General features: G+C 38.5%; 1 long non-coding RNA gene across 1 annotated transcript; it reads left to right on the top strand.

Moving 5' to 3' along the window:
- The first annotated feature begins 14,491 nt into the window (after nt 1-14,491).
- On the top strand, nt 14,492-21,638 carry LOC143695711 (uncharacterized). Its single transcript, XR_013185225.1, has 3 exons — nt 14,492-14,601; nt 15,243-15,305; nt 21,577-21,638. It is a non-coding gene; the product is annotated as an uncharacterized LOC143695711 (long non-coding RNA).
- Nucleotides 21,639-25,853: the final 4,215 nt, after the last annotated feature.

Raw genomic sequence — 25,853 nt, forward strand, 5'->3', positions numbered from 1 at the left:
AGGGTGAAACCTTAGTCACACAGAAGAAACCTCTAGATGTAGAAGTCCCCTTGTACATAGTTTTCATTCCAATTTGAGGTATATACTGGCAACTCACTGTGATAAAAAATTGGCTGTTTTGAATGTCTCAAGGCTTGAGAGTTCATTAAAAAAAAAGGATGCTTTGAAGAAAATACATAACAATACCTCAAAAATGAAATGAAAATATTTTTTGAATGAAAAAAAATATCCTAATTAGGATCAAGAGCACTGTATCTTCTCACAAAGTCAGAAATATACTCCACAAAAACAATGCATATTTCTGTCAGCCACTGAAGGAGAATACATTTACTAATTTGGTTGAATCTGCCACTTTTTTCCACTTCCTGCTAACCAAATAATCAAATTTGACAGCTCTCTATATTATGATCCTGAACACCTTGAACACCTGTGGGCATATAATAAATTTTAAGCCAAGTCTGAATCAGAAGGTTTTTTCTCTGATAAATGTTTGTACCTTTGGGTAAGGGAAGTTCTAAAGGGATGACACTTGTGAAGAAAAATGTGAAAATAGCTATTAAAAATCATTCTTCATGTAACTATGTTTAAAAAAATGTGTGTTTATAAAAATCTCTCCCATATGGGGAGCCTTCACTCTCAAAAAGAGATGTCTTATTTTCAGAAACAGAGGCATTGGAAAAACTTAGAGAGATAGTGCTTTTGTTTTCTGTCATGTGACTGACTCTAAATGGATAGTACTATTATAGAAACATCCTCCTGTAGATTTAAAATGTTGTAGAAATACCAGATGGTAATGGGAGATGATTTTTACTCTTAAAGAAAAAAAACCTGTTGTTACTTAATTCAAATGAGAAACCATTAAAATATGGTTATTAAAATAAAAGGAAAAACAATAAACCAATAAAGTCCAGCTTTTGGGAGTTTGGGATTTTGTCTATGTGTATGGTTTATGAATCCATAAAATAGCCTGTGCTTTTCCTTGGAGTATTATGGTTCATGTTTGTGATTACTGAGCTTATTTACTTCTCATCAATGTGCTTATGATTTGCAAGGTGGGGCTATTAGCAAGTCATCAGGAGCTAACAGCAGGTAAATTAAATCCATGGAAAGAGCCACATGGTTCTGCCTTTGCTTGGAACAGTTTCTCTAGAGAGGAAAAACTCAAGGCTTGAAGAACTTGCAAGAAGTAGCATTGTGTAAGTCTCGAAGTGCTGAGTTACTGTGTTACCAAACTCATGCTGGGGTTCCTTCCAGCCTTCCCTGTTGGGCGATCACAGCAATGCTGTGGTTACCTGGGGCCTGTGTTATTGCTCTTCTTTTGCCACAGGAAGGTGTGAGAAGTGGTTAGTCTCCTGACTGTTTCCCAGGGTCTAAAACTGAGACAGCTGCTCATGGGTGGGAGTTTCCAGGGCTGAAGGTGAAGCCTTAACCCTGTTTTATTTTGGTTTTCTTTCTATATTTTTTTTTCCCTCCTGGGTGTACTGTTCCCTCTCTATTAGCAGAAAGCAGTATGGAATATTGAACAAATTAATTGTTGCCAAATTTCACAACTTGCAGTCTGGACTAGATTCAGCTGATAACTAGCTGATGTCAATTTTGACTCTAGTCAGTTGTAAACAAAAATCATACAAAATCTGGACTCACACTTTCAGTGTTGATGATATTCTGGTTTAGCCTGAACTGAAGAGTGGTTTCCAGCTTTATAACCTGATTAATGTCTGTAGTATGTCCAAGTAGTGTGCTGGTGGAATATTACTGACAGTATTTGGTACAAGTTCTATGGCTGCAGTAAGTTAAGGCACATAATGTACAAATCACTTGTTCAGACCCATTTAAAATGTCACAGAGAAAAAATATAATAAAATTCAGAAGCAGAGAGTTCCCATCCTTTACCAAATAAGCTGAATAATCTATGATTCAGGGAAAAAAACTACCCTCCAACCAGATATTTTTTCTGGACTGCTTAAGCATAATTTGTGCATTCTCTAATAAAACTGAAAAATGTTAGTTTTTATGCTTTCATGTCTTAAGATTCCAGTAAAAACAGTAAAGATGAAAACTGAATATAGGGTGAAGAGTTCAACTGAAGCTTGCTAATGAGGCTTAATTTAGGACATTCTGTTTGCTGCTTTTTCATAAAGTCTTTCTCTGTTCTTTTTAGCTGAAAATCTTCCTTTGTTAACCTCAGCTAGATACTAATAAAAAATAAAACATGGCTTAGAAACGTTCACCCCATAATAATTCAGGCATGCAGAGGTGTGCCTGCAATGAGACATACATGCCCTCAGCAAGCAAAGAAAAAAATCTGATTCCATTTGCTCTAATCAACAATGGCTGTGAATCCACTGTGGTTTGGGGCCTAATTAGATGATTGTTAATTGCTTAATGTGTGAAGGAAAAGTTCATGACACATAAGAGAATCTTCTGTTGCTGATTTGAAAACCCATGAGTAATCCTCAAGATTAGCAGTGGGACCATGGCTGACTCAGCTCTATGTAGTGTCTATAAACACATTAGCAGAGCAAGAAGCTGATGAGTTATTCTGGGGAGAACTCAAGGGGAAAGTTATTTCCTCTGCTGTCAGTCAAGGCAGAGCAATAAATGTGGCCTTTCTTTAACTTGGTATTCCTGGTATACTTCAGGTTTTCACTGTCCTCTATCATCTTCTCCTTCAACATCTGCTTTGTGCTTACCCTGCCAGCCATCAGCTAGAAAACATGTAGACTGGCTCTTCTTAAACCTGAGAGTAATTATAAAGTCCTGGATACTTTGTAAGCCAGAAGGAACTAAATCAAAGGTAAATTAAGGCCATAGGAAATCCAGGAGTTGTGGTAGAAGCTTGTATTGACCAGGAACCTGGATAGAGGAAGGGATAAGTTAGAGCAGCAGAGCCACTGATACAAGTAGAAAATGGTTCATAAGGCACCCCTGGATACAGACTGCTGAAGGGTAAGCATTTCCATGGTGACATTTAAGGAAGAAGAACACACCTCCTCTTAAAGAGAGAGATTTGCTTTTTTTTATTCCTTTTCTCATTTTGGAGGCAGAGATGCATAAGGGTTTCCAGAACTGAGAGGCAGGAAAAAAATGAATTGGGGGTCAAAAAACTGTTGCCTTATGTAATGTTTGACCTTTTTTCATTGTTCCTCATATGCTCATATGAAGGAAGCAATGTTTTGCATCTCCATAGTAATTTTTAGTAGTACTTAGCTCTTTGTGTAAACAATTTTGCTGTTTCTTCTGCTGTAATTTCTTCTCAGTACATATGAAGGAAGCAATGTTTTGCATCTCCATAGTAATTTTTAGTAGTACTTAGCTCTTTGTGTAAACAATTTTGCTGTTTCTTCTGCTGTAATTTCTTCTCAGTACATATCAATGGAAAACTGTAATTTAAGAGTTCCTACTTCAAAAGATACGAAATTTCATAATATTAGGTGATCTGTCAAGTATGGAAAAGTCTTACCATGAAGAGCTTTACAGTTAACACAGTTACAGCTGCAATTCCCAATTCAGTGCAGTCAGTATCAGAAATTACAAATCCAAATTGAAGACTTCCTACAGGCTCCTCTGAGAACACAACTTCATCATCTTGTACTTAGCTACTACTCACTAACACTCTTGTAGACAACCCTCTACTTGAGTAAATCCCTTCTTGCTTGTTTATCAGCATGGGCTCTAATACAGTGTGGTTTTTTTCAGTGCTTCCCTCTTCTATGCTGAAGCATGGATTCCTGCAAGTCATCATCTGGCTTTTCTAGCTTTCTAAAGGTGCCTTGCTTGAAACCTATATGAAGAAATGATTTTTCATTGTGCTCACCACTCTGTAACAAATTCAACCTTGACTGAAAGCATTAGGTTGATTGTGCTCTCAGCAGCTGTTTCATCGGAACTGCACTTTCCCAGAGATCACTCTCAGGCTCATTCTATCACCTGTGAGACAAAGAAGAGAGAAGTTCAAGCAATGAAGCAGTTCAAATGTCAAAACATATTTTGGCAAGGCAATTTTAACTGACTGTTTGCAGAGTTCCTGATCACACTGTAGCCAGCAGTGGAAAAAAAGCTACTGCGATTAATGGTTTCCTCAGAATTGTTTAAGATAAACAATTATAATGTCTCTGGGAAACAGTCCCCTGTGGCTGTCTGTTTGCATAAGTTTTCAAAAAAATGGCTCAAGTCTATTTCACCAGAAAGTCCTCAATTTTACTGCCACTTGAGAAAAATTCAATAACATCAGGATAAAGCACCCTTGAGGTTCATCGATGGCTAAAAAAGCTGTTAGTGTCTATTTAGAGTAGAAACACCTGGTCTATTTTGGTTTTTATATGCAAGGCACTGAAAGCATAGCTAACAGATTAAGGTGCTCAGCATCTGGGCAAGGCAGGCCCATAGTGCAGAATCACTGATGGCTTACTTTGCATCAGTAAGCACCATTTTATGGTAAAATTACTTTTTTCAGTCAACATTATTTAAATATGTGTTCTATTGGTTGCAAAGTATGGGACTTAAAGAGAAGGTCTTGGTAGTCACAAAACTTGATTCTCCAAAACAGTTTAAAAATACTCAAGATCTAATAGATCAATCAAAAGACAAAAAGAGGATGAGAAACAGAGCTGATCAGTGCAATCATGCAGATTGCAGTGCTCTGTTTCCTCATCAAATTCTTAAACCTTAGGTGCTCACTGCCCAATGAAGTCATTACAGTATTTCTAATTCTAGAACTGCTTTATATAGATACTAATGTTGTAAGCAAGGCTAGCAGAGGCCACTTAAGGAGCAGAATATGTTCTTTAGCTACTCTAAACAAAAATACCAATTTCCATTGTCAGGTGGCTAAGAGCAGCATGAGCTATGGACCTTGTGCAAGTGCAGTGAGTACTCATGTGGAAGTTTTGATCCCATCAGGAACTATAAGAGTATTGAGTGTCACTCTGCTAGTGACTTAAAAGATGTCTAACTTGCCTTGCTTCACTGGCTCAACTCTTTCTTTAATTTAAATAGCTGTTTTCTTCCTAGCTGCACTGTAGAACCACAAAATAGCTGTGATGCCACATTTAAAGACTAACTGATGTAGTTTTTATACTGGAGCACTATTGTGCAGAACTTGGCAGAACATATTAATTAGACAGCTGTAGTCCAAAATTCCATATACTCTACTTCAGTCACATATTGGAGAAGTTTTTTTCTTAATTTTCATAGAATGGTGAGCATTTCACATTTCATTAGACCAGGTTGCTCAATGCCCCATCGAAATATCCTTGAATACTTCCAGCAATTTAGGATCCAAAACTTCCCTGGACGACTTGTTCCGTGATCTTCCCATCCTCAGTGTGAAGAATTTCTTAGTAATTGCTTTTCTAAATCTACCTTCTCTCAGTTTACAGTCATTCCTGCTTGTGAATTACCACTCCATGCTCTTGTAGTAATTTCCTGGTCAGTTAATAATGTCATGATCCTTCATCCCTTCAGTTATGTGCTACAGGTGACAGAATCAGGGGGAAGGGGTTGTTATTTTGTTTGTTTTGTGTTTTTTTAATGCTTTCTGACATGTGTCAGCTGAGGCATCTTAGAAATTATAAGCCATTCAAAGTCTTAAGGGAAATAATTCAAAACAAAATTGGTATTTTAATCTTATGCTTCTTACAAAATAGCGAATGTTTGTTTAGGATACCTTACAGAAATTTAGGCAATTAAATATCTTAAATGCTCCACAAATAAGAGCAAAGATAACAGGATTTCAGTTGCATGTAGGCAAATTATTTCTGTGTGTGTAATGACTGCCTAAAGAAATAGGCACTTGAGCATGCAAGTGATAATTATGTATGGTAATGTCTTGTTATCCACCAAACCACGCATCTTACATGAGTAAGTGCTTTTTGTGTAGAAGCATATTTGTGTAACCTCTGCAAAGGGCCTTTCTTCACTCTTCTCTCAGCTCATGGGAAGAGATTGATTCAGCTCATGCTATTGAGTTCTTGGTACTCTCTGCAACTTTTGCCTCTCTGATTCAATTTGCCTGGTTTTGATAATGAAGTTCCCATTTTTCAATACTTTCTGTAGCAGCTTTTCTAAAGAAGTTTTTTTCAGTTTTTATTAGGAAGTAGAGGAAAGGCAAAAGGAAGAATCAGAGGTGCAGATTTTACAAAGCACTGGGGAGTCCCTGTAAAAACCTTGTGTCTCCACTTAGGACAGTATTACCCTCCTGGATCTGAGCTATATTGTCGTCCTGCTTTAATAAATGCTCTTCTCCCGCCTACTATTGCTTGTGACCATTGAGAGCTTCAATGCATATTTTGCTTGAAGAGCTCTTGCTGTAGCATTCCATTACACATGGACTGCCTAGATGCTCTGGAATAAGACTAGACCATGGAATGCAGCCCTTGCACCCAATAAAGTACATGCTCTTAGTCATGAAACTGATCCAAAGTTGATCTGTACTGAAGTTCTCTCATTTGAAGAAAAAACTTTATTAATTTTAGTGCTTCTCAACACATAGTTTCAAATGAAATCAAGTAAAGTAACAAGCCCTCAAATAAGTCATAACACATGCAGAGCAGGGGAAAAGTGGGGAGTGGGCAGGTATGGTGCCTACCATACCTTAAAGGAAGAGGTGATTCTCCTGTTGCATAAAGGAAACATCTGATGGTGAGCGGTAGCTGCTAACTCCCATGCTTTTAAACCTCTTCTTTCATAATAGGCCAAATCTACTTCAGTCAAAGAGCATAATTACCTGAGTTACATTGTTGTACTTCTGTGGAGAAGCGCCTGGGAGTCCTGGTGAACAAGAAGCTGTCCATGATCCAGCAGCACCCTTGTGGCCAAGGAGGCCAATGGTATCCTGCTGTTCACTAGGAACAGCATTGACAACAGGTCAAGGAAGGTGATCCCTGCCCCCTACTCAGCCCTAATGTGGCCACACCTGGAGTGCTGTGTCCAGTTCTGGGCTCCTCAGTAGAAAGGGGACATTGAGCTGCTGGGGGTAATTGTGCAGCAAAGATGATTAAGGGACAGGAGCCTTTCTTTTATGAGGAAAGGCTGAGGGAACTGAGTCTGTTCAGCCTCAACAAGAGACAGCTGAGACCTCATCCATGTCTATCAGTATTGGAAGGGAGGGTGTCAAGAGGATGGGCCAGGCTCTTCTCTTCTCTTCTCTGTTCCAGGCAAGAGGACAAGAGGCAACAGGCAGAAACTAATGCACAGGAAGTTCCACCTGAATGTGAGGAAGAACTTTACTGCACAGGTGACCATGCACTGGAATAGGTTGTCCAGAAATATTGTGGAGTCTCCCTCACTGGAGATATTCAAGAACCATCTGTACACAATCCTGTGCCTTGTGTTCTAGCATGACCCTGCTAGAGCAGAGAGATTGAGCCATATACCCACTGTGGTCACTTCCAACCTTACCCATTCCCTGATCCTGTGGTTCTGTGATGAGTCATGAACTCCCCTGTCCTTAAAGGAAAGTCTGCTGTAGTTGGAAAACTGCATCTCACATTAAACTATTACGGATTAATGAATTGTCTAACTTTAGACTCCACCAAGCCAGATAGGCCCTGAAAGTGTTCAGTTGTCTCTGTTGATAGTTGCCTATACAGATCTATCTCCCTCTCCTTGTCTCTATCTCATCTTAGTGATATTTCTGCCTTTCTTCATGTGTTAAATCCTGTGCTTGTAAGGTTTCTAAGAAAGCTCTGGGCCCAGTGTGCCTTATGCTGGTGTATTGCTCTGTTCTCACAACATTTCCTGTGATTCAGTATAAGATTCTCTAAGAAGAGAACATTATAAAACATGTGCATTTATCCAGAAACTGTACTTGAGTTTTAATGCTTCCACATCAATCTTGAGTTGCAATGTTTCTGTAGAAGTTGAGCTGATGGAAATTAGTAGCATAAAAGCATAAAAGGGATACTTCTGTTTTGCAGAGAAATTCTCTTTAATTTGAATGTGGACTGTGGCTTGGTGCCAGTACATTGAGCTGTTTTGCATTGCAATAAAGTATAAAAGAGAACCTCAGCTGTATGAAATTGTTCTGGCCTCCTCCACTGCCTTATTCTAGGAAAACTGAATTTGGAGGGAAATTAGTTAGTACAAAGACATGTGGAGGCTGTCTTCTGTCATGTGTAAGAGCATTCCAAGGTGTGCTTCTCCAAGACAGGGACAGCTGTTCTCACTGCAGAAACCATTCCCTTCCAGAAGACATCTACAGAGAAAAATAATGCAGGCCTATGAACCTGGTTCTATTTCAATGTTTCACCTTCCCAGGTGCTTCATTGTACAGCCAACAGAGTGAACTGCCTCAGAATAAAAAAAATCTTACAATGCTTTATATTTTACACCCTCCTGGTGATATGCATGTTGGATGTGTTTAACAGGAGCAGTTAATTTTACATTCTTGGAAATATTTTCAAGAGTATTTATCTTAAAGAACCGCTGCATCAAATGATTATGTAATGCCTTTAAAGGTAATTAACAGCTATATTTTAATTAGGAATCTCTCAACATCAGGTTTCAAAGTGTAGTAATCATTACGTTAGAGTTTTTCCCCCTTTATATAGCCTCTAAGAAGCTTGATCAAAAAACTACTACTTGTAACCACCAACAACTTGGCATTTGTAGGAGACACAGGTTTAATTCTGTAGCTGAAGGATGTTGGTGACTTGAATCAGTCCTAGGTAAGTAAACCAATTTCTGGGCTATTCAGGAGGTTCTTGGAAAGTTAGTTCCAGGGCCCTGACACTGAGGAGTTACCTGGGATGGGAGAGAGGAGGAACACTGAAAGGAGCTCCTGTTGGCTCTGAAGCAAGATAACTTCCAGATACTTTTCTGTCTTTGACAGGACAGGTTCTTCCGTTGCCTAATTAGTCTAATGATTCTAAATGCTGGGATCTCTGAAATGCAATTTTTTTCCATTCACAATAGTAAGAAACCTACCAGTAAACTTGGTAGATGATTTTTTGTATGAAGACTTGAAGTAAGCATAAGTCTTCTTTGCTTTGAGATACTATTTTTGACAGCTTACAATAAATCATAGAGAAGTGAATGATTATATTCCTGCAGTGGTCTCATACTATTTATCTTAGGAAGCATGAGTTTGTAATTTTGAACCACATAGCATTTGCTCTATCCATCCAGATTTTGTGCAGCTCTAGGGAATACAAAAATACAGGCCTTTCTGTGGTGCCAAGATATGAAAGTAGCTAACTGGAAAGCTGAAATAGCATGGATTTAATGGAGAGAAACATCTGAATTGAACTTGTTCATATTTTAGACACTGCATTTAACTTGTTATTTTGACTTCTTTTAAACATGCTTCCTAAGTGATGTTTGTATTTGCCCCTGAGGTTAGTCAGCCTCAAGTGAAGTTAACAGCACACGAAGTTCTAAGGATCATTTTTAACTTTTATATTAATGTTTCATTGCTGCCCGATGAAGCCTCCATCCAATGGAAAACATTTGTTTTTAACAATTCAAGATCAAGTCCTAAATTGTTCTAGCAGGCCTGAATCAGTGCACAGCTGGAATGTGAACATCAGAGAAATGTACATGCTGAAAGGTCTGTAGGTGGCAGAGGGAGCCAGGAGCCTGCTGCTGGATTCTCAGCAGCCCACTTTGTGTCCAGGCATGCCAGAAACCTGGGGACTGCTCTCTGAATTTTCTGCTTGAAAGTGCATGAGGACTTGAGGCTAGAATTCCTCTCTCTCTCCCAAAAACTTTGCTTTAATGCATCACACCAGTACCATTTGGATACCGGAGACTGGCACTTCATATCTTGCATCCTAGTAAAATGAATTGTTCCTGTGTTTGATTTCATTTCCTTGACTCCTAACCTCCAAGCAGAACAAGAAAAAGTTAATAGTGTTGACTATGTAGGCAGAAAAGGGGGATTTATGTCAGTGGAGAAAGTCTTGAAATGAGCCACCCTTCTGACAGAAAACAAGAAAACACTTTTCAGAAAAGTTCAGTTCAGTAGTTTAAAAAGTAGTTACATAAACTGCAGCAAAATAAGTTTGTACGGCGGTCAAATGTATCTTGAATGTTAGACACTTAATTTCCTTGGATGTTCATTGAGTTGAACTATCCCAAACAAACCTGTAACAACTTCCCCACTGGAATATAATTTCCTTCTGCCATGTTACAGTCTTTGTTTCATTTTGCAAAAGAAACATCTAGCTGGAGAGTGGGTGGAGGCAGACTGCAATGAATCTTCTAATATTTTGGCCAGAGATACATCTGCTGTAGATATAATTTGAGCACAGTGGAATTTAGAATTATGTCTCTGCTGGAATTGAATTGTTTTCCTTGACATCAAAACTTGCACTATATGATAATGTATAGGGCATAACTGGGCTGGTTTTCTGGGTTTTTATCTTTGTCCTCCAGTACTTAGTTTCATTTAAAACATAATTCTACTACTGATAATCTCAACTGCAAGAAAAACCTCCCACTTAGGCCTTTGTGAAGTGTGACATCAGCTTTTATTTAAAGTTCAGCTGAGGAGAAAAATCTAGTTTTTAGTGGAAACTGAAGGTAGTGTGTGATTTTTCCTTGCTGTTAATAGCACCACAAACTGTCTTAGTCTGGTCTTTATATAGCAAAGTTTTGACTTTTCCAGTAGCTGACAGATGATGCTTTCACCACCCCTTCAATGCTGGAACAAAACAGATGCAACTCATCTGTAAAGTAAAATCAAGGTCAATAACACAGACTGACTTGGTTTAGTGTAAAGCTGATTACAATTTTATGTCTGTTCTATCTGAAAATGGTTAAAGAGAGAATCTCATTAACAAAGCACTGGGCAATGGAGAAAAATTCTAGATTTATCATTCTTAAAGCTGAGATGTCACCAGGTCCACAGAGGCAGCAGCCCATGTTGATACATGATGTGAGGAGACCACATCAGGCTTTCATCTTCTTTCTCTTATTAACAAAACACCTATGTATGTTTTCTCCATGTGTACAGGCTGCCTGAAAACAGTCCCCCTTTGGATCTTGGCCTATCTTGTGAAATATTGCCTTGTGGTGGTATTGCAAATATGGGTGTTGTGAACAGTTATCCGAGATCCAACAGTTTAGCAGGTACCATTGCCTGAAATCTTATTGCATTCACTACCATTGCTATAACCCCTTCCCCATGGTGCAGTTTTCCCTTTCATATTTTAAATGCAATAATTGTATTATGAGTATTGTTTCCAAACTTATTTGGTTTAATTTAGTTAGTTTCTCATTAGCTCTGGATCAGGACCTTGCTGCAGTACTGACTCTGCTATACTTCATTTAATTGTATTTAATGCAATCTCTTTGTTCCCCAGAGGCTAAACAAACCTGCAGCCAAAGACTGAAAATGAGAACAGAGGGCTGCTTTCAGGCAGGTCTAGAGGAGCTAGACTTAAAGCATGCATTGCATCTACTGTTTAGTTCCCTATCTCTCCATAGTAGGCATGACCCCCTAACCTAGCAGCAGGAAGCCAACCCAATTAAAAATGAAAAAAAAGCTCTTTCCCTCTGGACAGCCAATAAACTGGTTTTGTGCTTGTTCTGGGTTTCCTACTTTCCTTTATGCCTGGTCTTTCTACATTCAAATGCTTATTTTAGCTGAAGATTTGGGTTTTGTTTGGAACAACTGGCAAGGAGATGTGGTGCTGAGCACCTCCATAGAACATGGGGCTATTCAGTTAAATCTCATTTCCACATTTATGTGCTGCAATTGTTCGTTTTCTGACAATACTTACTGGAAGAGTCCAATTTATCAGTTTTCTTTCCATTTTCCAGCATAAATTGAATTCTGCCTTTCCAATGTTTCCTATGTTTACCACTTTACTGTAGCTCCATTTCCAATACAAAAAAAATGTAGTTTTCATGCCCTGGGAGATATCCTGCTGTTTCCTAGGATACTTTTCACAGAAACTGAGAGATGCCTCTTTCTCCAAAAGTAGTATTGCTGATTGCCCACAGGTAGGGTGAAAAGGGCAGAGAGCAACTGGTTTGAGCTGAAGACCTAGGGATAACAATGTGAGGAGCAAATCTACAGAATCTGATGCTGTGGAAATTTGTGCCCATTTCTCTTTCCATATCTGCTTTTTAAAGCATCACCAGGTCCTATTTGCCTATTTTTACTGCACAGGTGCACACAGAGACACACTGCAATAAAAGAGTCCTAAATGGCAAAGTATGTGCTCAAGTTTCACTGCTGGGCATGTTGCAGCAGGAGATCACTGTGAATGAAGCTCCTCAGGAGCAAAGCAATTATGAAGAGTGAACAAAATTAGCATTTCTTCAAAACCATGGGGCCTCTATAAGCAGAAGAAATGTGAAGGCTAACTGGGGACATGACTGGAGATAAAGAGAGAATACAGATCTGCTCTTCCTACTGGGCCAGATGCTCAGAGAAGGGCTGAATTCCATCTGCTTTGAAGAGTACTTGGCTTCCTATTACATCTCACAAGTCACTGTCCTCTATTTTCACAGGTGGCTTTCATACAGTAGTAAAAGCCAACACAGGATTAGGTGAGAATCTGGTTAAAACCCCATTTCATACAGAAGAATTACATATTCCTCTGGATGTTTCTGTAGTGGTTCCAGGATCTTTTGCCTAAGCTTCAATTAGTGTAGCTTTGTAATAGTACATTTCACCCAGAAATACCAAGGGTTTAATAAAATTAGCTCTATCGTTGGGTTGTAATGTACCCTACGGATTTGTAATTAAAGCTGATTAAGAACATTCCAATTAAATTATTTTCTGTTGAATTATGCATATGCTGCAGCACTATGATGTTTCCTTTTACTTTTCCCCAGGAACCCAGGGAGGGTTCAGGGGGCAGGCTGCTATGTGGTGTAGAGCCAGTCTTAGCATTCCAGACGCCCTTCCCCAAAGCAAAAGGTCTGAAGTGGCAGCCCAAGAGGATTTGAACAAGACTGCCAAGGCTGCAAGTGTTCTTGGCTGTATGGGAGGAAACTGAAAGCAGTCTCCAGGAAAGGGAGGTCACTGTCATTTTGAATGGCTGCAATTAATCTTTCCAAGCCTCACTCTGTAATGAGAGTTTGCAACAGTCTTTCTGATGAAAAACTCTTGTTTTTTCTTCTGAAATCTCAGACTTGTTTATTCCAGCCAGCCCTCCTCTTTTCCTAATGCACAGAGGAGTGGAGGCATTATCAGTGTCTTTAGCTTTTCTAAAATCTCCTGGGAAACAGAAATAGCCAGCAATAAAGACCAGCACCTATTATCACTGCTTTCTGTTATGATAGGTGTACAACCCCTGACACTGTCACTTTTAAAAAGTGACCTACCTACCTTTTTCTAGGTGCTCTGAAAACTTCTTTTAATGAATGGATTAGTCAGTAATGATTCTTGAACTGGGTTGTCTTGGACTAACAAACCACTTACCCTTTTCTACTGGGCTTTCTAGTAGGAATGGGGACTTACAATTTGCTCATAAGTGACTTAGAAATACGAGAGTCTGAGTGTATGGAATCTTACCCTTCTCCTTCTTCAAAGGGACATTGTGTAATCCTTGCTTTCTTCAGCTTCAATGGGGTCACTCCTGACCTTACTTCAGCTCTCAGAGTACACTGTGCTACTCTGCTGTCACTGAGTGCTAATTGTGGCAAATAACCCCACAAATTTCTGCTAGAAGCAAGGAACATTCATGCATTTGAAAGTCACTGTACTTGGATGTACTTTAATTATGCTCTATATTTGCATTTTTCAACATCAGCATCTCACTAATAACTCAGTTTATAAATGTTAATCATCTTTTTTTTAAGACTGACAGCAAGCCGAAGTTACAGCTGACTCTATTCAGGTGTCTGGGAGCAGGTCCAATAATGATAAAGAATCAGAGCAGCAAGCTCTACTTATAGACATCAATTCAAAATAAATATAGAATGTGAAAGAATTATGACTTTGAGAATTGCTGCTTTTAAAACTAGCTAAGGAAGCATAACCTAGTGCTCAAGTGATAAGGCAAGGTAATTAATAATTGCATGCTAAATGGCTGAGCTGAAGTCAGAACTTGGAAGTAAATTCTACTTTTGAAAAGTAAAAAATTTTCCTAAAAGAAATCTTTAAAACAAGCAACATAGTTTCTTTAATTAACTTTTAACTTAGGAACCAAGATGTTTGTGACTGAATCTTCTTTCTCACTGTCTTTAAAGAAAAGATTCTATGGCATTATGAGAAAACTTCCACTGTCGTTTATCTGAGAGAAGATTAAAAAAAATAATTGAAAAGGCCTAAAAAGTGTGTGAAGTATTACACAGGTGTACAGAGGCAATAGTCAAATTCATCCCAGTACAGCAATAATACTTAAAAATATGCTGAATTTTAAGCAGTAACTTAATTGGATCAGGATGAAAACTGGTGTGTGGAGTGAGTTTGGAATTCCTAACTTCCTCGTACTCTTTGTACTGTAAGACAAAGTCACAGTACAATTCTCAAAAAAAGAGACATGGAAAAAGAAACACTGCCAGAACTTTCTGCTTTGAGAGTTACAAGGCACAAAATGTTAGAAATCCCTCACCAGTAGGGATTTGGAATAAAAACTTTTGTTTTACCTTTTCACAAAACTCTGGCAACTGCTTGAGAAGTTGCAGTGGAAGCAAAGCATGGTGAGTAAAACAAATCATAAGGGCAAAGCCTACCTAATAATATAAATCATTTAAAAGGTGGTAGATCATTATGTATTTAGGAAATAGGTTTTCTTTTTAAAGTATACTTTGCAATAATGACTGCAGCATTGCTACAGGAATATATTAACATTAGACTGATGATTAAATGCAAAATTAACTTTAAAAAATTTGGGCTATTAAAGAGCAAGACACAGTAGAGGACAGAACAGGAGATTGCCAGAATGACATTCACAGTCATCTTAAATGGCAGTTTTTGCAAAGAAAAACCTATACAATGTAACAAGGTAAATTGCATATTATTCACTGACATTCTTCAGCAGGAATTCTTTGAGTAAAAGTTTATTCAGCTCAGATGTTTGGAAGACATCCCTTTTTCAGGCTGTAGAGTCTTTGATATTTTCAATATGCAGAACTGCATAGTAGTCATGGGTTTGTTCTTACAGCTGAAAGAACCTCCTTGTCTATTTTGATTTTAACATTTTTAACAGCTCTTAGAACCATTCAAGGGTTTTCTCTGCTTCATGAGACACTGAGATCAGAATTTCCACCCTGTCTTTGGGGTTCTTTTTATTATGAATTTTTTTTTTTTTATTAATCAAAGTATTTTGAATACCTCCCAGGGAGAAAATTTGGATGTTTATGAGAACTCAGATGGAGCTGAGGATGTCTACTCAACAAATAATGTGAGTGTGCATGGCTATAGAGAAGGGGAAGGCACATGGGTTTAAAGCAAACACTACTGTGTTAAGCACAGAGCAGCCACCAAATTTCTTGAGCTCTGAAACTAGGAGTGGCTTTCATCTTGCTTAATTCAGATATAACACTTTCCATCTAAACCAATCATGCTAATCTCAGTTTATAGTCAAGAAAGACAATTAGGTAAACTCTTTCAGCACTTACTATGAGATGAGAAAAGTTGAGCCTGACACTCTAGTGGGGAGATTGGACTCTCTACTCCCTTCCTGATGTCTTTTGGGCTCAGGTTACTGTAGTCCAGTGAATTACTGCCTCATTTTTGCCACCAAGTACAATTAGGGCCACCCTCATTGCCAAGTTAAAGCTCTAAATAATGAGACATTGAAATAGCCAACTGTCCTGCCTCAGGCTGGTGTCCTCCATCATTCTGTAAGATTATGCCTGAAAAGCCTGATGTCTAAAGGACAGGACATTAGCAAAATAGCCCACCCTGCTGTGGGAGGTGTGATGAGGGAGATCTCCCTGGCGTGTGCTGTGGGACCAGTGAGCTGCACACAAATAGCACTCTGCCAGCTTTCTGAGCCATACCAACAGATCATGGCCTGAGCACATCAACAGGATGTCAGGAGATTCATTGGACCAAGAATGAAGGCTCTGACAACTGTCAAATGTATACTACAAGTGTATTTCTGTACTCTTGGCTGAACTATTTAAGCTCTGAAATACTCTCTTCCACTTTCCCTAAGACATCTTGGGCAGCTTTGTCATGTGTCAATTACTATTTAATTCAGTTTTATTCTACTTTGCAGCCTATGGATGCCTTAGTTTATTACACAGCCTTGTGTAATGTCCTTGATGTATTGTTATGAGTACTTTGACTCCACCTGTATCTGATAAGAACTGCTATTCCATTTACTTTTCATTGGGAGGACATTTTTTTCTTGTTATACAAGTGTTGGGCATTTGATCAGACAATTAAGAAAACTTGGAACAGAACATAATGAGAGGCATGATGGTCTTTAAGTTGTCTGCCACTCTTGGTGTGTCAATTTAAAGCTTTGTTATATTATAAGGTCACAGCAGAACACTAACTTTGCGTGTAACATCAGCCATGGGACTAATCAGCATTAACTCCTTGCAATAATACCACCTCTATTACACATGGAAAAATGTCTGACAGATTTGTTCTTGTTTAAGATTGAATGGTGTTCCCAGGGAACTTATGGCCATTAGTTGGGATTTTAGCCCAGATGGAAATTAAGCACCATACACAGTTCAATAATTAAAATATGGTAACAATTGTAATTTTTTATAATAATGAGAATGAAAAAGGAAAAAAACAAGTGATGCACAATGAATTTATTCACCACCCACTGACAGATACCAGACACCGCTTCTCAAATCCAGATCAGCTGCCCTTCCAGGCAACTCCCCCCAGTTTATATACTGGGTATGACCTTCTATACTGTGGAATATCCCTTTGGTCAGCTTGGGCCACCTGTCCCAGCTATGCTCCCTCCCAGTTTCTTTTGCACACCTCCTCACTGGCAGAGCATGAGACACACACAAAAAAAAAAGTCCTTGAGTTATGATAAACACAACAGCAAAAAACCAAAACATCAGTGTGCTTTCAACACCATTCTCACTCTAAATCCAAAACACTGCACTGTAACAGCTACTGAGAAGAAAGTAACTTTACCCTAGCTGAAACCAGGGCACAATTACAGAGTTTTTATTCCCTTCTCTATCAAAATAAATAGATGAATAATTAGTTGAGAAGGAAAAAGTTTGCACCTTTGAGAATAGACTGAAAAGGCAAACACCTTATGTAGGTTAATTTAGGTACTGCATACATACTGGTATGAATGCATAAAAATATATAGGGAAGGTAGAAGTAGTAATATTTTAGTTTATTAGAAGCTAAATTTTGTTACAAAAGTGAAAAATCCTGTAAGGAAGAATGGGAAGACAATGCCACCGTTGTTACCTTACAACAAGGGACTTAAAGGATATGTAGATGACAGGTCTTTAAAAAAAAGGCTTCAGGACACCAAAAAGACACTATTCCATTTTGGAATAAGTTATGAGAAGTATATGCCATACTTTTTCACATTAGTATATTCTTATATTTAGAGAGTACATATTATGGGTTATTATTAACAGTACATTTAAGGTATTCTTCAGTCAAAAGCAGGACATATTTTCAGAATTTCTGTTTTAAGGCCCAGTACTTGCTGTGAAGAAAAAAAATCTATTCAGGAAAAAATGTTGGCAGACTTATTACAAAGTCTTGAATTAAAAACCAAAGTAAATAGGGAAGCAAGTACTCTGTGTCCTCAGATTACCAGCCCTTCACTCTATGACTCCTGGAGAGAACCACACACTGAGTTCTGTACACTCTGCTTTGAAGGCAGAAGTTACAGATGAAAACTTTTCAATTTAATCAAAGAGTAGGAAGTCATGAAGGGCCTGGGAAGTCTGGAAGCAGGTTTTTTGATTACAGTGATAAATGGCTTTTGGTTCCTAATGTGTTATATTCACAATTGAATGTAGTTTGATTTATTTTTGCAAATTCCCAGAGCACAATTTGTGTATGCATTTGTCACTGTCACAGATTGGGCTTATTATATTGTATTCCAAGACAAGTACATCCTCTATCTTGGAGGTCTAATTCTTCCCATCATGGACACTTCTGGTAACTGAGGTAGCCTTGGGAAGAACCAATGGTTTTTCTCTTGCACTTACTTCCATCTCTGTTATCCGTGATATTGGTCTGCTTTTTATACCTCTGTTTCCCTTGAGTAAAAAGTCTTATGTATCCTACCTTGAACAGTACACTTTTCTCAAATAAACACACGCTCATTTCTAGTATTTGCAATTTTCCACTTGCCAACACATTGAGTATTTTCCCCTTGTGTTTTCCTTCTTGTTGCTTTCATCTTCTACTGGAAATTTTTTAATACCTTATCACCTAGTATTCTCTTGGTTGCCTGAGATATGCCTTATGTCTTGAGTGGCTTGAAAACAGCCTCACCTTCTAGAACTAATAGTGCATAACTCTAGATGGGGATTTTTCCAATTGTAGCAGATGAGTGTTTTCCTGACTGTTCCTACACCTGTTCTTTTTTAATTGTGAGAAAATAAATAAAATAGTGTCCTTCTAGGTAATTCCTTTCACTTGAATTATAAACCTTATATTGAAAATTATGCAATTTCTCCATCAGGCAGTTTTCTTCATGCTGGAGCCCATGTGATGAGAATCAGTGATGTTACATTTCACACCGCATTATTCAAACGAGTGAAGTCTCTTGTAAAAAGCTCAACTTTCACAATTTTGAAGCAGCACTGTTAATGCCCAAGTGGATTTTCTATTTCAGCTTTTCCAGGAAGTCTTTCCATTTTGAAGGCATGTACTCCTGGCTTTATTTTTCTGTCATCTCATTTTAAGCTTAGTTCCCCTTTGTGCTCTGGCAGTGGCTGCAGCTCTCCAGCTGTCTGCTTCTTGTTTCCTCAGTGTCCCATGGCGAGCTTCAGGCACAGTAGTTAAGTGTTGCAGGTCAGTAACTTCTTACTACAAGAATACTGAATGTCAGATTGTTCCTCAAAGAAATAGAAGCTGGTCCTTAGTGCTTCAGAAGAGTTAATTTTATGGTTTCCAGTCCCTTTCCTGTTTGTCTCCTTTGGGGCTGAGAGGCTTCTGCTCAGAAAAAGCTGTCACTTGGGTGAGACTTTGAGGATCAGTGTTGACCTTTTAATTTGAAAAGTGTTCCTCATTAACACAGTCCTGTGCTTGATTTTTGGTGTTTGGGTTTTTGGGTTTTTTTTCTCCCTAATAAGTGTCATGGAATCAGAGCTTATGTGTTTTTACTGTCTCTTCAGAGCTCAATTTCAAATATCCATCTTAGTCCACAATTCTGCAGTTCCCTGCATGACAGCTTTCAGAAGGGATGTTACATGAGGTTACATACATAAGGATGTACGTGTATTTTGCACATCCATTATTTTGCCTTTCAACAGCAAATTGCTGATGTAGGGAGGATGTTAGGTGTTACTCATACCTATAATACCTATTATAAGTAATTTACATAGATTACAGGTAATACAATAGGCAATACCTAGAGCATTTTTGGTGTCTGATACCTGCTGCTGAACAGTTTCAGCATGACTGCTGAAGAAAAAGATGAAAGATCTTATGAGATATCACTGATACAAGGTATTCTGGACCAGAGATGATAGTCTTTACTATGTGCTGAACACAGTGGGGTCATGGTTTTATAGCTCATAGGTGTTACCTTACTGTAAGGAATAAATCAACCAACAAGTTTATTTTTACTATTATGTTATCATTCATCAGCCTCTCATTACAGAAGGTTTATAGTGCCATTTGTGTAGGTTGTCATCACTAATCTTTACCTCTGTGTGATGATTCATTGTCTACCATTTTTTTTTGTCTTTTGTCAGCGCACAAATTCTAGGAATGGGTGAAAAATTATGTGATAAAAAAAAGGCTAATTGTACAACAGTTCCCAAAAACCTGGTGAAAAGCACACAAAAAGTGTCTCATAGAATTCTCTGATTACCTTCTGAAAACTTCCCTCATCCTTAGGAAAGCTCTTTACATCACCTATATAGAGCATTCTGATTCCTTGGCGCGAAGCCATGTTAATATCTCCTGATATTAAAATGGCTTGATGTTAATATCAGGAGATCTTGATTTTTTTCTTGTTCTGGTCTAGAACAGATTAGACAGAACAGAAAAATATTTGATGATGTGATAGTCTTGCTCTAAGATCAGTCTGCTTCTGAATTATTCATAGGAACAACGTGATGTAAGCATAACTGTGCATGAACATTCAGATTTTTAAAAGAAAACCTATCTCAGAAATCTGATGAACTTCAGATTTTCATTTGATAAGTCATAACCAGACAGTAGAAAATCTTCCATATTCCATTTAGGCAATAGCTATGCTACAGCTTATTAGAGTTAATAGTTGTGTCAGAGGAAAAACTGTGCCATGCACATAGATATAGGAGATGGGTGAGGTTCAACAGCCTCCCAAATGATTAAATCACCTGAGTATACCATTCAGAGATTTGTTACACATTGAGAAAAATCCAGATTTATCTATCAATGGAAAAAGGACTAAAATTATTGTGTAAAATATCCATAGCTAGTAATCATTTATACCCCACTGGTAATAAATATGCTTTTCTTGGCTATTAGTTAAAATTAAAGAAGTGAGGCTATTTTTCATACAAAGACACACAATGTATTAAAATGTCATGTAAAAAATGTACCTACATCCACAATTTTGGGCTTGTTTTCAGCTGGTTTTGGTACTCCATGTTATGTGTGGGTGGCTGACTACAGCCAAACTTCAAATGAGTTTTGTAATTTTTGTGTCTATCGGGCAATCTGTGAAGCAACTGGTGGGACTGCAGACTCTGCCTTGAGTTCTCTGTGGGGAATTCCTGTTGTCAAGAATTCTGCTTCTCTTCTCAGCTTTATTTTTCATTTCTCCTCAGTTTCCTTTGAGGTTCTCAGAATGTCAGAACGAAACAGACCCAAAAATGTTTCAGAAGGTGAGACAGAATTAGGCTGTAACTGTATAAAGAGACACTAAAGAAGCTCATTAATCCTTTATCCTAATGAGATAACACCAAGTAGCATTCATTATGCTGCAAGGGCAATATGGTTCATTGGTCATTCATAAATACAAGAGATTTCAGAACAAAATCAATCACCACAAAAAACTTGTTAATATTCAAAGGTTTAAAGTGTTTTATCAAGCTCTTACTTTCTGTAGGTTTTATGTTGTTTAGAGGTTACAATTGATAACCATATCTTATAGAATTTCTTGATCTTGTTATTATGTTGTTTTCATTTCATTTTTTCATGTACCACTGAGCTAAATCAGTGTCTCTAGAAAAGCTTCCTCCTCTCAAAACCAGGGTGTGAAGGAGAGATATATTATCTCCCCAGCCAGTCTCTTATAATCTCCCCAGTTAGTTATGCAAAGATGAGTACTCTGAATATTCAAATAGTAGCAACTGGTATCTGTCTATCCATGGAAAGACTTTATTCCTTAATAAATAAACTTTTTTTACTTTGAAACAACCAAAAAGAAAAAGTATGACAGGATAATTCTAGGACCACTTGAAACCCTTTAAAAATAAAAGGAATTTAGTAATCAAACTTTTCCTCCTTGTTTTTTATGCAGATTTATGAACATCATTAAACTTTTATATCCATTGCAGGTATTCTGAAGAGATCACACCTATTTCCATGAATGCAGTAAATTTTGAGGACATTAAAACATCAGGTATTCATGAAATACTGAAATTCTATTAACTACAAAGAATGTCATTAGTTTTCTATCTGTGATTCTTGGCAAGCTATGCTTCCTTATTCACTCAATGACAGAAATATCCAAGCAATTAAGATATTAAAATTACGGGGGAGTGGTGGGAGGATGGGGGAAATAAGAACAGAATAGAGGATAATAACTCAAAATATGTATCTATGTTAAAAAATTACACAGTGCTCTCTCACTATAACATAACCAAGGAGATTTTCCTGCTTTTAGGAAGGGCTGTCTTTTCACAGATGCAATAATAAAAAATACATTTTATTTTCACTCAAAGAGGAAAAATGTTTACAAATATCTTTCTTGCTCTTCATATTTAAATACATTTTAATAGAAGGCTTTTATAAACTGTATAGTGGCCCATTATTTGCAAGATTGGTTTACGAGAGGTTCTAAGACTATGGAAAGTAGTAGAACCTGGTTAGTAAGGAAACCATACTACCAAAGTAAGAAGTTATTTATAGGGCTATGAAAGCAGCCATTAGGAAAGGGAACGTCTGTGATAAATAGCATAGCTATGTCAGATAACATACATTTTGAGGTTGTCCTAAGGATCTCCAAGGGGTAGTGAAGGCAAAGCAATATCCAGCTGCTATGGGAACCCTTTATCCCATCATGGCACCTTTAGGTCAAACTTCATTCAGAGCTCTTTCTTGCTCCCAGAGCTCTGAATTTAGAAGAATTGTGTCTGGAAAAAATTGGCTTCCTGAGTAAAATAAGCCTAATGAAACCTGGCTGTGGCTTGTTTCTTGATGAAAGATCTGATGGGAGCATTGGTCAGAAGCCCTTGGCTATGCCCCATGCTCCTGTGGCATCCTTCTGTAGAGCACAGGCTGCTGTAGTCACAGGAGAGTGGCCAGCAAAATAACACCTAAAAGATGGTGGAGTGAATTTCCAAATATTCACACAATGTCCTTTTGTCTGCTCCCTTTTATAAATTTTGTAGGCACTTAATTATCATTGAGTTTTCTTCCTCTTCTGATCAAAATTGGGCAGCAAGCTCAACAAAATATTTATCTAATTTTTAAAAAGATACTACAGAATATTAAGATTCTGGCTTTTAACCCTCTACAGTAAAATAAAACAGAAGTAAATATGGTCTGTAGTCTCTCCAGCTTCTGCATACCTGACCATGGCAGATAGTCTTATCAGAATGTTCACTGTGTATTTACTGGTCATGTGTCACTGGTGCCTGAAGGCAGTCTCACTTCACTGTAACAGATGATAAAACTTCAATTTTCACTGGACGTGCCCAAACATATTTCTCCTTTTCAAGAATAAATAGTTAATTTCTTCCAAAACAATGAGTGCAAACGTGATTATAGAAGTGCTGATACTGTCCTGAGAGATACAAAGAGTAATAGCCTCCTCTGCCAGGAGGAGTTCTTTGCTGAATGCCTAGATAAATGCCAGGTTTTGGAAAGATCAGTAGCTGCACATTAATCAATACAGGTACGTACCTCACCATGAGCTTGGATTTAATGCTCCCTTAAAATTCATTTTGCAAAACCCCTTGAATTAAGAACCTCACTTCTCTTTCTTTCTGCATGACAGGTTGCTCTTGGAGATGACATCTGTGATGTTCAGATATGAGGTAAAATAAATCCATTTGCATATGTACCTTGTCCTGGCTGCTGGGGACAGCAGGCTTGCAGCTCCAGGCCTTTTGTCAGCACAGTGATGTGGCCAGTCTTGCAGAGAGCAGTGGGACCCGCTGCCTCTCCAGCAGGGGCAGATGAATTTGGGTTGGGAGCTCTGCTGTTGATTAAACCTGTGGCTGTAGTGCAAGGACAGAAAGGGAGCACCCATCTTTTTTTAAAGGGACTGGGAACAGCAAAGACTTCAGGTATAAGTAACAGTCAAAATAAAGTACTAAAACTGCTGGGTTTTCTTTGATGTATAATTGCAGGAGAAGGACAAGAGACAATGCAGTGGAAGGTAGAAGTAAAGCTTTTGCTAAAAACAGTCATTGTCATTATGAAGATCAGGCTCTGTCAACACACTTGTATGCCTGTAAAGTCAGCTTTGTAAAGTCAGCTTTATAAGTCAGTCACTGATAACTATTGTTCTTCTACCACCTGTTTTTGCTTTTTTCTCCTTAATGCATTCGTTTATACATTTCCTAATCTCCTTTATTCTGAAAAGAAAAACAATCAGAGCATGTCAGTGTAATAAGAGAGGGTCTGTGTTATCAGCAGCATAGACAGAAAAGCATCTGTGAGAGTCTCAGACAATATGGTTTTACTCCCTTTTATTTAGATCAGGAGAGACTCCACATCTGTTAGTCTGTAGCAGCAATTCTATTAATTTCAATGAGAGCAGATTAATTCTTAGCTGTGCTGAATAATCAAATACTTATCTCATTTTGCTTAGCATTCTTCTTCTTTTGTGTGTTCCACCATGTACAATCCCTCTTACAGAAAATCGTGCTAGTAATACTGCAACACAATTAAATTTGTCATATGCCATCTCTGATTAACAGAGCTTAGCAATCAGTCTGAAGGGTTTAGTTTGAGGATTTTTAGGAGATAGACAGCACAAGGTCAGATACCAAAAGGAATGAAACTTCAGGTTAAAAAGAAGAAATCATTCCTGGAAATGTTTTTGTTGAAAATAGTCTCATAGAAAAGTTAAGACCTAGGGACCTTGTCTAGCCTGAAATGAACCTGAGATCCTGAAAGGACTTTCTGATGATATTATACACAGTTATAATCATGCACATTTCTGAACATTTGATGGCAGGAAAACCTCTGAAAACCTTTAAAATTATTTAATATAAATTTTTATGCATTGTCTCAATAAGAAATTCCTTTCAATGAAAAGAATTGACTTCTAAATGACACAAACCCAAACCCTCTTCACATCAGGTTTCAAGTCAGTTCTTTCAGAAACTACAAGAATTGGAGCATGTTTATGCAAGTCAGCACTGCTTGGTGTCGATCTGTCAGAGGGACGGAGGGCTTTGCAGAGGGACTTGGAACGGTTGGATGGATGGGCAGAATCCAATGGGATGAAGTTCAATAAGTCCAAGTGCCGAGTCCTGCACTTGGGCCACAATAACCCCCTGCAACGTTATAGGCTGGGGATGGTGTGGCTGGACAGTGCTCAGGAGGAAAGGGACCTGGGCATGCTGGTTGACAGTCGGCTGAACATGAGCCAGCAGTGTGCCCTGCTGGCCAAGAAGGCCAATGGCATCCTGGCTAGTATCAGGAATAGTGTGGCCAGCAGGAGCAGGGAGGTCATTCTTCCCCTGTACTCAGCACTGGTGAGGCCACACCTTGAGTATTGTGTCCAGTTCTGGGCCCCTCAGTTCAGGAGGGACATTGAGATGCTTGAGCGTGTCCAGAGGAGAGCAACGAGGCTGGTGAGGGGCTTGGAACAAAAGCCATATGAAGAACGACTGAGGGAGCTGGGGTTGTTCAGCCTGGAGAAAAGGAGACTCAGAGGTGACCTTGTCACTCTCTTCAACTTCCTGAAGGGTGACTGTGGTGAGCTGGGGGTCGGTCTCTTTCTCCGGGCAAGAACAGACAGAACAAGAGGACACAGTCTCAAGCTGCGCCAAGGGAGATACAGGCTAGAATTAAGGAGGAAGTTTTTCACAGAAAGAGTGGTCAAATACTGGAATCATCTACCCAGGGAGGTGGTGGAGTCACCATCCCTCGATGTGTTTAAAAAAAGACTGGATGTGGCACTTGGTGCCATGATCTAGTTGAGGTGTTAGAACATGGGTTGGACTCGATGATCTTAAAGGTCTCTTCCAACCTAGAAATTCTGTGATTCTGTGATTCTGTGTTCCTTTGGAAGAGGCTCCATTTCAAAGTACTTTTTTGGACCAGAGTGTGTGTCACAGGCAGAGGAGTCACAGTGTCCTGCCTGGTTTTTTGTGTATGTATCTGTCTTATACCACAAAACTTATTATAGAACTGAAAAACCTTAAGGTAAATTAACAGCTATTATTAAGAGCTATTATGAAACCCAATATTAAAAGCCAAATTATAGCTAGACATATAGATGTGCTCACAGCCCAGAAAGCCAGCCACATCCTGGTCAGAATCAAAAGATTCATGGCCAGCAGGTCGAGGGAGGGGATTCCACTCTGTTGCAGTGCAGCAGAGCAGGGCTGCACCCAGCTCTGAGGTCCCAGCACAGGAAGGACATGGGACCTGT

The sequence above is a fragment of the Agelaius phoeniceus genome, chromosome 1 (genome assembly GCF_051311805.1).
Source record: "Agelaius phoeniceus isolate bAgePho1 chromosome 1, bAgePho1.hap1, whole genome shotgun sequence".
NCBI lineage: Eukaryota > Metazoa > Chordata > Aves > Passeriformes > Icteridae > Agelaius > Agelaius phoeniceus.